The sequence below is a fragment of the Oncorhynchus mykiss genome, chromosome 11, assembly GCF_013265735.2.
Source record: "Oncorhynchus mykiss isolate Arlee chromosome 11, USDA_OmykA_1.1, whole genome shotgun sequence".
NCBI classification, from domain to species: Eukaryota; Metazoa; Chordata; class Actinopteri; order Salmoniformes; family Salmonidae; genus Oncorhynchus; species Oncorhynchus mykiss.
This window is the reverse complement of record NC_048575.1, coordinates 83,858,706-83,870,404: the sequence shown is the minus strand read 5'-3', so window position 1 is coordinate 83,870,404 and position 11,699 is coordinate 83,858,706.

Sequence of the window (11,699 nt, the reverse complement as noted above, 5' to 3'; positions counted from 1 at the left end):
CTATACGAAGGAAAAGATGGTAACGTTTGATAAATGTGTTAAAATTGTTCAAATGAAAATAGGTCTAAAGTTTGCTGTATTTATAATGGCTGTATTAAGTCGTGCCTGGTTCTCTTTTTGTTTCTCCAAACACATTATATATGCTTTCTTTTTACTTGACTACAATTTATTTTGCGTTTCTGTATGTATGTTTTCACTGTATTGTAAAATGATCAGATATCACAATAAACTTTAAATGGCATTCGACTGGGGATCGTGTGTGTGTGTGTGTTCCATAATTCCTTCAACAGCTACATGAGAACAGGGAGTAGGTCACACTGTAACAGAAAACTACTGGCATTTTCCCCCTTAGGATACTTCAGGGAAAAAATGTTTGTTTATTCCATGTGTAACTCTGTTGTTGTTTGTGTCGCACTGCTTTGCTTTATCTTGGGCCAGGTCGCAGTTATAAATGAGAACTTGTTCTCAACTGGCCTACCAGGTTAAATAAAGGTGACATGAAAAAAACTGAAAAGAATTGGCATGGGTCAAAAAGTTCAACAGCTGCACCATCGAGAGCATGGTTACATCACCGCCTGGTATGGCAACTTCTCGGCATCTGACCATAAGGCGCTACAGAGAGTAGTGCATACAGCTCTGTACATCAGTGGGGCCAAGCTTCCTGCCATCCAGGACCTCTATACCAGGCGGTGTCAGAGGAAGGCCCTAAAAATTGTCAAACTCCGAAGTCATGGACTGTTCTCTTTTTTATTATAATTTTTTAAAACTTTATTTAGTAAATATTTTCTTAACCAACAATGCAGTTTTAAGAAATAGAGTTAAGGGCTTGTAAGTAAGCATTTCACTGTAAGGTCTACTACACCTGTTGTATTCAGCATTTCACTGTAAGGTCTACTACACCTGTTGTATTCAGCATTTCACTGTAAGGTCTACTACACCTGTTGTATTCAGCATTTCACTGTGAGGTCTACTACACCTGTTGTATTCAGCATTTCACTGTGAGGTCTACTACACCTGTTGTATTCAGCATTTCACTGTGAGGTCTACTACACCTGTTGTATTCAGCATTTCACTGTAAGGTCTACTACACCTGTTGTATTCAGCATTTCACTGTGAGGTCTACTACACCTGTTGTATTCAGCATTTCACTGTGAGGTCTACTACACCTGTTGTATTCAGCATTTCACTGTAAGGTCTACTACACCTGTTGTATTCAGCCTTTTACTGTGAGGTCTACTACACCTGTTGTATTCAGCATTTCACTGTGAGGTCTACTACACCTGTTGTATTCGGCATTTCACTGTGAGGTCTACTACACCTGTTGTATTCAGCATTTCACTGTAAGGTCTACTACACCTGTTGTATTCAGCATTTCACTGTGAGGTCTACTACACCTGTTGTATTCAGCATTTCACTGTAAGGTCTACTACACCTGTTGTATTCAGCATTTCACTGTAAGGTCTACTACACCTGTTGTATTCAGCATTTCACTGTGAGGTCTACTACACCTGTTGTATTCAGCATTTCACTGTGAGGTCTACTACACCTGTTGTATTCAGCATTTCACTGTAAGGTCTACTACACCTGTTGTATTCAGCATTTCACTGTAAGGTCTACTACACCTGTTGTATTCATCATTTCACTGTAAGGTCTACTACACCTGTTGTATTCAGCATTTCACTGTAAGGTCTACTACACCTGTTGTATTCAGCATTTCACTGTGAGGTCTACTACACCTGTTGTATTCAGCATTTCACTGTGAGGTCTACTACACCTGTTGTATTCAGCATTTCACTGTGAGGTCTACTACACCTGTTGTATTCAGCATTTCACTGTAAGGTCTACTACACCTGTTGTATTCAGCATTTCACTGTGAGGTCTACTACACCTGTTGTATTCAGCATTTCACTGTAAGGTCTACTACACCTGTTGTATTCAGCATTTCACTGTAAGGTCTACTACACCTGTTGTATTCAGCATTTCACTGTGAGGTCTACTACACCTGTTGTATTCAGCATTTCACTGTGAGGTCTACTACACCTGTTGTATTCAGCATTTCACTGTGAGGTCTACTACACCTGTTGTATTCAGCATTTCACTGAAAGGTCTACTACACCTGTTGTATTCAGCATTTCACTGTAAGGTCTACTACACCTGTTGTATTCAGCATTTCACTGTGAGGTCTACTACACCTGTTGTATTCAGCATTTCACTGTAAGGTCTACTACACCTGTTGTATTCAGCATTTCACTGTAAGGTCTACTACACCTGTTGTATTCAGCATTTCACTGTAAGGTCTACTACACCTGTTGTATTCCGCATTTCACTGTAAGGTCTACTACACCTGTTGTATTCAGCATTTCACTGTAAGGTCTACTACACCTGTTGTATTCAGCATTTCACTGTGAGGTCTACTACACCTGTTGTATTCAGCATTTCACTGTGAGGTCTACTACACCTGTTGTATTCAGCATTTCACTGTAAGGTCTACTACACCTGTTGTATTCAGCATTTCACTGTAAGGTCTACTACACCTGTTGTATTCAGCATTTCACTGTAAGGTCTACTACACCTGTTGAATTCAGCATTTCACTGTGAGGTCTACTACACCTGTTGTATTCAGCATTTCACTGTGAGGTCTACTACACCTGTTGTATTCAGCATTTCACTGTAAGGTCTACTACACCTGTTGTATTCAGCATTTCACTGTGAGGTCTACTACACCTGTTGTATTCAGCATTTCACTGTAAGGTCTACTACACCTGTTGTATTCAGCATTTCACTGTGAGGTCTACTACACCTGTTGTATTCAGCATTTCACTGTGAGGTCTACTACACCTGTTGTATTCAGCATTTCACTGTAAGGTCTACTACACCTGTTGTATTCAGCATTTCACTGTAAGGTCTACTACACCTGTTGTATTCAGCATTTCACTGTAAGGTCTACTACACCTGTTGTATTCAGCATTTCACTGTAAGGTCTACTACACCTGTTGTATTCAGCATTTCACTGTGAGGTCTACTACACCTGTTGTATTCAGCATTTCACTGTGAGGTCTACTACACCTGTTGTATTCAGCATTTCACTGTGAGGTCTACTACACCTGTTGTATTCAGCATTTCACTGTAAGGTCTACTACACCTGTTGTATTCAGCATTTCACTGTGAGGTCTACTACACCTGTTGTATTCAGCATTTCACTGTGAGGTCTACTACACCTGTTGTATTCAGCATTTCACTGTGAGGTCTACTACACCTGTTGTATTCAGCATTTCACTGTAAGGTCTACTACACCTGTTGTATTCAGCATTTCACTGTGAGGTCTACTACACCTGTTGTATTCAGCATTTCACTGTAAGGTCTACTACACCTGTTGTATTCAGCATTTCACTGTAAGGTCTACTACACCTGTTGTATTCAGCATTTCACTGTAAGGTCTACTACACCTGTTGTATTCAGCATTTCACTGTAAGGTCTACTACACCTGTTGTATTCAGCATTTCACTGTAAGGTCTACTACACCTGTTGTATTCCGCATTTCACTGTAAGGTCTACTACACCTGTTGTATTCAGCATTTCACTGTAAGGTCTACTACACCTGTTGTATTCAGCATTTCACTGTGAGGTCTACTACACCTGTTGTATTCAGCATTTCACTGTGAGGTCTACTACACCTGTTGTATTCAGCATTTCACTGTAAGGTCTACTACACCTGTTGTATTCAGCATTTCACTGTAAGGTCTACTACACCTGTTGTATTCAGCATTTCACTGTAAGGTCTACTACACCTGTTGAATTCAGCATTTCACTGTGAGGTCTACTACACCTGTTGTATTCAGCATTTCACTGTGAGGTCTACTACACCTGTTGTATTCAGCATTTCACTGTAAGGTCTACTACACCTGTTGTATTTAGCATTTCACTGTGAGGTCTACTACACCTGTTGTATTCAGCATTTCACTGTAAGGTCTACTACACCTGTTGTATTCAGCATTTCACTGTGAGGTCTACTACACCTGTTGTATTCAGCATTTCACTGTGAGGTCTACTACACCTGTTGTATTCAGCATTTCACTGTAAGGTCTACTACACCTGTTGTATTCAGCATTTCACTGTAAGGTCTACTACACCTGTTGTATTCAGCATTTCACTGTAAGGTCTACTACACCTGTTGTATTCAGCATTTCACTGTAAGGTCTACTACACCTGTTGTATTCAGCATTTCACTGTGAGGTCTACTACACCTGTTGTATTCAGCATTTCACTGTGAGGTCTACTACACCTGTTGTATTCAGCATTTCACTGTGAGGTCTACTACACCTGTTGTATTCAGCATTTCACTGTAAGGTCTACTACACCTGTTGTATTCAGCATTTCACTGTGAGGTCTACTACACCTGTTGTATTCAGCATTTGACTGTGAGGTCTACTACACCTGTTGTATTCAGCATTTCACTGAAAGGTCTACTACACCTGTTGTATTCAGCATTTCACTGTAAGGTCTACTACACCTGTTGTATTCAGCATTTCACTGTGAGGTCTACTACACCTGTTGTATTCAGCATTTCACTGTAAGGTCTACTACACCTGTTGTATTCAGCATTTCACTGTGAGGTCTACTACACCTGTTGTATTCAGCATTTCACTGTAAGGTCTACTACACCTGTTGTATTCCGCATTTCACTGTAATGTCTACTACACCTGTTGTATTCAGCATTTCACTGTAAGGTCTACTACACCTGTTGTATTCAGCATTTCACTGTAAGGTCTACTACACCTGTTGTATTCAGCATTTCACTGTAAGGTCTACTACACCTGTTGTATTCAGCATTTCACTGTGAGGTCTACTACACCTGTTGTATTCAGCATTTCACTGAAAGGTCTACTACACCTGTTGTATTCAGCATTTCACTGTAAGGTCTACTACACCTGTTGTATTCAGCATTTCACTGTGAGGTCTACTACACCTGTTGTATTCAGCATTTCACTGTAAGGTCTACTACACCTGTTGTATTCAGCATTTCACTGTAAGGTCTACTACACCTGTTGTATTCAGCATTTCACTGTAAGGTCTACTACACCTGTTGTATTCCGCATTTCACTGTAAGGTCTACTACACCTGTTGTATTCAGCATTTCACTGTAAGGTCTACTACACCTGTTGTATTCAACATTTCACTGTGAGGTCTACTACACCTGTTGTATTCAGCATTTCACTGTGAGGTCTACTACACCTGTTGTATTCAGCATTTCACTGTAAGGTCTACTACACCTGTTGTATTCAGCATTTCACTGTAAGGTCTACTACACCTGTTGTATTCAGCATTTCACTGTAAGGTCTACTACACCTGTTGAATTCAGCATTTCACTGTGAGGTCTACTACACCTGTTGTATTCAGCATTTCACTGTGAGGTCTACTACACCTGTTGTATTCAGCATTTCACTGTAAGGTCTACTACACCTGTTGTATTCAGCATTTCACTGTGAGGTCTACTACACCTGTTGTATTCAGCATTTCACTGTAAGGTCTACTACACCTGTTGTATTCAGCATTTCACTGTGAGGTCTACTACACCTGTTGTATTCAGCATTTCACTGTGAGGTCTACTACACCTGTTGTATTCAGCATTTCACTGTAAGGTCTACTACACCTGTTGTATTCAGCATTTCACTGTAAGGTCTACTACACCTGTTGTATTCAGCATTTCACTGTAAGGTCTACTACACCTGTTGTATTCAGCATTTCACTGTAAGGTCTACTACACCTGTTGTATTCAGCATTTCACTGTGAGGTCTACTACACCTGTTGTATTCAGCATTTCACTGTGAGGTCTACTACACCTGTTGTATTCAGCATTTCACTGTGAGGTCTACTACACCTGTTGTATTCAGCATTTCACTGTAAGGTCTACTACACCTGTTGTATTCAGCATTTCACTGTGAGGTCTACTACACCTGTTGTATTCAGCATTTGACTGTGAGGTCTACTACACCTGTTGTATTCAGCATTTCACTGAAAGGTCTACTACACCTGTTGTATTCAGCATTTCACTGTAAGGTCTACTACACCTGTTGTATTCAGCATTTCACTGTGAGGTCTACTACACCTGTTGTATTCAGCATTTCACTGTAAGGTCTACTACACCTGTTGTATTCAGCATTTCACTGTAAGGTCTACTACACCTGTTGTATTCAGCATTTCACTGTAAGGTCTACTACACCTGTTGTATTCCGCATTTCACTGTAATGTCTACTACACCTGTTGTATTCAGCATTTCACTGTAAGGTCTACTACACCTGTTGTATTCAGCATTTCACTGTAAGGTCTACTACACCTGTTGTATTCAGCATTTCACTGTAAGGTCTACTACACCTGTTGTATTCAGCATTTCACTGTAAGGTCTACTACACCTGTTGTATTCAGCATTTCACTGTAAGGTCTACTACACCTGTTGTATTCAGCATTTCACTGTGAGGTCTACTACACCTGTTGTATTCAGCATTTCACTGTGAGGTCTACTACACCTGTTGTATTCAGCATTTCACTGTAAGGTCTACTACACCTGTTGTATTCAGCATTTCACTGTAAGGTCTACTACACCTGTTGTATTCAGCATTTCACTGAAAGGTCTACTACACCTGTTGTATTCAGCATTTCACTGAAAGGTCTACTACACCTGTTGTATTCAGCATTTCACTGTAAGGTCTACTACACCTGTTGTATTCAGCATTTCACTGAAAGGTCTACTACACCTGTTGTATTCAGCATTTCACTGTAAGGTCTACTACACCTGTTGTATTCAGCATTTCACTGTCAGGTCTACTACACCTGTTGTATTCAGCATTTCACTGTGAGGTCTACTACACCTGTTGTATTCAGCATTTCACTGTGAGGTCTACTACACCTGTTGTATTCAGCATTTCACTGTAAGGTCTACTACACCTGTTGTATTCAGCATTTCACTGTAAGGTCTACTACACCTGTTGTATTCAGCATTTCACTGAAAGGTCTACTACACCTGTTGTATTCAGCATTTCACTGTAAGGTCTACTACACCTGTTGTATTCAGCATTTCACTGTGATGTCTACTACACCTGTTGTATTCAGCATTTCACTGTAAGGTCTACTACACCTGTTGAATTCAGCATTTCACTGTAAGGTCTACTACACCTGTTGTATTCAGCATTTCACTGTAAGGTCTACTACACCTGTTGTATTCAGCATTTCACTGTAAGGTCTACTACACCTGTTGTATTCAGCATTTCACTGTAAGGTCTACTACACCTGTTGTAGTCAGCATTTCACTGTAAGGTCTACTACACCTGTTGTAGTCAGCATTTCACTTTAAGGTCTACCTACACCTGTTGTTTTCGGTGCACGTGACAAATAAAATTTGATTTGATTTTGAGTAGACCACACTAACTGGTTTACTTTCTTCTTTAGGGTTGTTGTCCCTATCATCGCCAAGCCTTTTTAACCTGTCTCCTTTCTGGGGAGGTTCCCATTGCTTGGAAGGCAGCCACAGTTTGTCCTTTATTTAAAGGATGAGATCAAACTGATCCTAGTATTAGTGTCTCTGAGGGGTCGTTGGCCTGGTTTACTAACTACCTCTTTCAAAGAGTGCAGTGTATAAAGTCAGAACATCTGCTGTCTCACCAAGGGAGTACCCCAAGGCTCGATCCTAGGCCCCATGCTCTTCTCAATTTACATCAACAACATAGCTCAAGCAGTAGGAAGCTCTCTCATCCATTTATATGTAGATAATACAGTCTTATACTCAGCTGGCACCTCCCAGGATTTTGTCTTAAATGCTCTACAAAAAGCTTTCTTAGTGTCCAACAAGCTTTCTCTACCCTTAACCTTGTTCTGAACACCTCCAAAACAAAGGTAATGTGGTTTGGTAAGAAGAATGAATGTAATTTATAGATTGGCAGGTAAGGGTAGTGTCGAGTGGCTAGATGTTCTTTACCATTCGGCCATCAGATTTGCCACCAATGCTCCTTATAGGACACATCACTGCACTCTATACTCCTCTGTAAACTGGTCATCTCTGTATACACGTCACAAGACCCACTGGTTGATGCTTATTTATAAAACCCTCTTAGGCCTCACTCCCCCCTATCTGAGAGATCTACTGCAGCCCTCATCCTCCACATACAACAACCGTTCTGTCAGTCACATTCTGTTAATGGTCCCCAAAGCACACACATCCCTGGGTCTCTACTCTTTTCAGTTTTCTGCAGCTAGCGACTGGAACGAGCTGCAACAAACACTCAAACTGGACAGTTTTATCTCAATCTCTTCATTCAAAGACTCAATCATGGACACTCTTACTGATAGTTGTGGCTGCTTTGTGTGATGTATTGTTGTCTCGACCTTATTGCCCTTTGTGCTGTTGTCTGTGCCCAATAATGTTTGTACCATGTTTTGTGCTGCTACCATGTTGTGCTGCTACCATGTTGTGTTGCTACCGTGTTGTTGTCATGCTGTGTTGTCATGTGTTGCTACCTTGCTGTGTTGTCTTAGGTCTCTCTTTATGTAGTGTTGTCTTGTCGTGATGTGTGTTTTGTCCTATATATATATATATATATATTTATTTATTATTATTATTATTATTCTTTTTAATCCTAGCCCCCGTCCCCGCAGGAGGCCTTTTGCCTTTTGGTTAGGGTTTGGATGGGGTAGGCCATCATTGTAAATATAAATTTGTTCTTAACTGACTTAAATAAAGGTTAAATAAATAAAAATGGAAAACTGTCATTTAGGAGAATGGTGTTGTAATTGTAAAACTAATTTATAGTTGTAAAACTAATTTATACAATATTTTGGGGTATTATCAACAGTAAACTACTGTGAATCATTTTAACGCAGCATACTGTAAATGATGTGGGAATTGTGGGAATTTATTGGGGGCGGGGAAATAATTACCATACTGTACTGTATTTATGGACCACTAGTAGGTCTTGTAGTATTTGTTGCATCCGGTAGTGATATGGCCAAGTTTACTCCTATAGTGGATATAGTGACCCATCAAATTAAAATGTATACAGTAGGGGACAGATTGGAGTCGAAACAAGTTTTAGCCACTAATTGGTTGAGTATTTTGTCTTTTTGGTCTGTTTGTAGTCGCTGCCATTTTGAAAGCTTTTGTTAATTAAGGCCTCTAGAAGTGCAAGTGATATAAAACACCAAATAATCTCAGCAAAAAAAAGAAACGTCCTCTCTCTGCCAACTGTGTTTATTTTCAGCAAACTTAACATGTTCATACAAATATTTACACATAACAAGGTTCAACAACTGAGACATAAACTGAACAAGTTCCACAGACATGTGACTAACAGAAATTGAATAATGTGTCCCTGAACAAAGGGGAGGGGTCAAAATCAAAAGTAACAGTCAGTGTCTGGTGTGGCCACCAGCTGCATTAAGTACTGCAGTGCTTAATGCAGGGGGGAATGGCCTAGCCCTCAACCTCCGATCCAACAGGTCCCAGACCTGCTCAATGGAATTGAGATCCGGGCTCTTCACTGGCCATGGCAGAACACTGACATTCCTGTCTTGCAGGAAATCACGCACAGAATGAGCAGTATGGCTGGTGGCATTGTCATGCTGGAGGGTCATGTCAGGATGAGCCTGCAGGAAGGGTACCACATGAGGGAGGAGGATGTCTTCCCTGTAACGCACAGCGTTGAGATTGCCTGCAATGACAACAAGCTCAGTCCGATGATGCTGTGACACATCGCCCCAAATCGATCCCGCTCCAGAGTACAGGCCTCGGTGTAACGCTCATTCCGATAACCCTGAATCCGACAATCACCCCTGGTGAGACAAAACTGTGACTCGTCAGTGAAGAGCACTTTTTGCCAGTCCTGTCTGGTTCAGCAACAGTGGGTTTGTGCCCCTAGGTAACGTTGTTGCCGGTGATGTCTGGTGAGAACTTGCCTTACAACAGGCCTACAAGCCCTTAGTCCAGCCTCTCAGCCTATTGCAGACAGTCTGAGCACTGATGGAGGGATTGTACGTTCCTGGTGTAACTCGGGCAGTTGTTGTTGCCATCCTGTACTTGTCCTGCAGGTATGATGTTCGGATGTACCAATCCTGTGCAGGTGTTACACGTGGTCTGCCACTGCGAGGATGATCAGCTGTCCGTCCTGTCTCCCTGTATCGCTGCCTTAGGCGTCTCACAATACTCACAGTACGGACATTGCAATTTATTGCCGTAGCCACATCTGCGGTCAGCAAACTTAACATGCCTCATGCAGCATGCCTAAGGCACATTCACGCAGATGAGCAGGGACCCCGGGGATCTTTCTTTTGGTGTTTTTCAGAGTCAGTATAAAGGCATCTTTAGTGTCCTAAGTTTTCATAACTGTGACCTTAATTGCCTACCGTCTGCAAGCTGTTAGTGTCTTAATGACTGTTCTACAGGTGCATGTTCATTAATTGTTAATGGTTCATTGATCTCGCAATGAAAAGGTGTTTAAACCCTTTACAATGAAGATCTGTGAAGTTATTTGGATTTTTACGAATTAAATTCTACGAGTTTATCTGTACTTACTGACGATTGTGTCTGAAGCTGGGCTTGTAGCACAGCTATCCTCGCTGTAAGGCGATCGTTCTCCTGTATATTAATGTAATGTGACTGCAATTAGAAGGCGTCATGTTAATGTTACTACTTATCTTCGTCTGGTGGAGGTCCTGACGAACCACGTCCAGATAAAGCGCCTGGGGTGAAAAAGTTGAATCAAAACAGTTGAGCGAGGGAAAAAATGTAAATATAAAACGGTAATTAAAAAGTAAAAATCGCAAAGTTGGCAGATAGCAAAGTAAGGTTAGCAACAAACCGCACAGCAGCACGTAAACCAGTCTACAAGTTGTGACCGCAGTTTCAGTTTTGTGTTGGATAGCCAGCTAGCTAACATAGCATCCCTCTGTTATAGCCAGCTAGCTAACATAGCATTCCTCTGTTATAGCCAGCTAGCTAACATAACATCTCTCTGTTATAACCAGCTAGCCAACATAGCATCCCTCTGTTATAGCCAGCTAGCTAACATAGCATCCCTCTGTTATAACCAGCTAGCTAACATAGCATCCCTCTGTTTGAGAAGGGTGTTTGAGTAGGCTAAACTAGCTAGCTGCATTTGCTAGCTAAGTAGGTGAAACTGAAAGTGATTTCAAAAACATAAAAAATATGAATTTGTTCAAAACTGTCTTTCTCTATCTTTGAGTCAACTACTCACCACAATTGAGGAGGACGGAAGCTAGCTGTCCTCTGGCTACACCATGGTGATACTCTACAGAGTGCTGTTGAGGCTAAGGTAGACCTTATTTGCTAAACAGTGTTTAATCAGTTATTTGGTGACGTGATTATATTTAGTGTAGTTTTATCTAAAAATGATAAACTTTTAAATGTTTTACAATTTACATTTTTATGAAATTCACTGAAGAGGATGTTCTTCCCCTTTCTCCCCTAAGGAGCCTCCTCTGGTCTGGACCGGCCCTTCATCCTCTGAGGAGCCTCCTCTTGTCTGGACCGGCCTTTCCTCCTCTGAGGAGCCTCCCCTGGTCTGGACCGGCCCTTCCTCCTATGAGGAGCCTCCCCTGGTCTGGACCGGCCCTTCCTCCTATGAGGAGCCTACTCTGGTCTGGACCGGCCCTTCCTCCTATGAGGAGCCTACTTTGGTCTGGACCGGCCCTTC